Genomic DNA, 2,487 nt, shown 5'->3' with positions numbered 1-2,487 from the left:
CAACCATACCCATATTATCATAACTTGGGCGTGACAACTAGATTATGCTCAGCGATAGGAAGTATGCAGAAAAAAAATTATGAAAGTCTTACTATATTCGGGTATTATGTTTTGTTTACGTGACATTCTCTTCGTTTTTTTCCCTTGAGAGATAGGCCAATTTTCTTCTTCCCGGATCAACGACGACAATTATGGGCGAGACGAGGCCGTAGAGTTGAGTAGTAACGTCTCCTGGCTTAACCTTGGATGGGCCCAGACCTCCAAGATTAGCTTTTACGGCCGGCCGGGGAGCGGGAGAGGGGAGAGAGAAGGTAAGGAGGGAGTAAACATGTGCAACAGCTCAGGGGGGCCCTAGGCGCACGTAGGGGGAGCCGCCGCTCAGACACAATCGCGGGCTTGGATTAATCCCCTCAAGATCCGATTCCTGGCGTTGCGGCGGCGAAGGCGGCCGCGGAGGGCCTGGCGGGGCCCTTGTGGTTTTTCCGAAAGCTTAGGGCAGACCTGTGGGACGCCTGAAGAAATTCCTAATCAAGCGACTCGCACTTTCTTCTCCTAACCCGCTTTGTCGGCCCGTTTCTCTCATTTTTCACCGGGGTCATGGCGGCGGCGGGTTGTGCGCTTGCTGAAGCACGTTCTGTTGGTAAATGCTTACTTGCTTGGGGCGTCTGTTTAATGTCATTTTGTATTTTCTCTCATTCTTTCACATGTCTATTCAATAATTTTGTTTCTACCAGATTTCAATATTATTGCTTGAAAAACGTTGAATTCTACTATTCAACGGTATTTTTACTTGTTAGTCGCCAGAGGTGCATCAAGAGTCTTGCCACTCCCAATCTGAAATTCGGAAGAGGGCCTTTATAAGGTTCACTGCCTGCTATCTCTTGCTTCTTGACGTATCTTGGAACCGACGATGTTTGTTTTCGAGAGTTCAAGCACCTGTTGATGCTCCGTAGAACTACCAATGCCCACGCTCCTGCTGGTCCCACGGCACATTTTGGAGAGCAACGGGAACGCTGCTCTTAGGGTGGTCAACTTGCGCCGTGCATCAGAGGTCATCAGTGATGGATGTAAACGTTGTTGACAAGAAACGTTTGGCGGTGCTTGGCCTTGTGGGCGTGGGCACCTCGTGACTGGCGGGAGAAGGGGGAGAGAGTGAGGCCGGGGTGGGGAGGGCTGGTTAGGACGGGCAGGTGCCATATGCCGCCCTCTGGGATCTCCCGTCGAATCCTGAATCTTAGTTTGGGCTGAAATTTTATGCGGAAGATCCAGACGATGTATGGGATTGGTGTGCGAGGTTGGGCTGACAGCGCTCCCGCGAGAGGCGAGGGTGAAACGGGAGGTTGAGGTGCAAAAACCGGCGCTTGGTACCCGCGTGTCGAGTTGGTAAGAGAGGGTCTCTGTGTGTGGTGTTGTGAGAGGGCGGCGTCAGTGAGTCAGCTGTGGCCTGGACCACGCTACGCCACCTCATCTTACACTCCTTTAGACCTGTACGCAGGGGAGGAGTGACGAGCGGACGCGTCAATGAAGTGAATATCTAGTGTACGTGAGTGGTGTGTGGTGACGTCATGAGGCGGAGATTCGCAGGGAAGGACGCCCTGAGGCACGCCACTCATGAGGAAGAGATGACTTGCTATTTTATGTGTTAAACAAGGAAGTGCGAGAATGAATACATTCTTATCCAGGTGTACGCCTCTGCTGTGGAATGTATCGAAGCGAAGTGTGTGAAGAGCGATAAAGTGTTGTGGTTACCGCAGGAAGTGTATCTGCGGCGAGAAAAAGTCCGCGCGAGTGTGCTGAGTAAAATGCTTAGGTAAAATGGCACGAGTTTGGCGTGGTTACCTTGCCGTTGAGGTGATGTACCGCCGCTTCAGCAGCAGGTTGGAGCGGCGGATACGTGTAGTATGTGTATGTGACCCCCTGTGATGATGGTCATTCTCACCCCTGTGGCGCCGTTCTGAACCCTCTGACCCACGCCAAGATCAGGGAGATCGGCCATAAGAAAGGGCCCGGCGCCGTGCCTTTCTCCTGTGCGTCTCCACCAGGATACGCTCGGCCTTGTGGAGGGCCAGCGGAATGGAGCTGTGAGGCACCTGGCACCCTCCGTCTTCATGTGATGTATATAGCGAAAAAAGTCGTTTACAGATATGATGACATTGATTTATACTCGCGTAAAGTTATTTTATAGGATGTTTAATAACAACATTTGTTAAACTAATGTTGAGCATCAACCCTGGACGATTTTTTTCAAACTTTTACAAAGTTACAAATGTTTGTGATGGAAATTTGTGAAATGTAGATTAATGCAGAAGTTTGTTGACGTTGTGTTTGTGAACTGTAGTTGTACTAAATATTCCTGTTTTCGACATTGAGAGTGTTTACCTTCCTTGGGACGTGTGAACGTGTTTCGCTTCTAAACAAACGGGAGCCTTCTAAGTAAGAAGGTCCCGAACAGCGAGAAAGTTACTATATGATTTTCTGTACAAAGCC

Source organism: Penaeus monodon, chromosome 24 (assembly GCF_015228065.2).
Source record: "Penaeus monodon isolate SGIC_2016 chromosome 24, NSTDA_Pmon_1, whole genome shotgun sequence".
Classification (NCBI taxonomy): Eukaryota; Metazoa; Arthropoda; class Malacostraca; order Decapoda; family Penaeidae; genus Penaeus; species Penaeus monodon.
Note: the sequence above shows the minus strand (reverse complement) of the source record.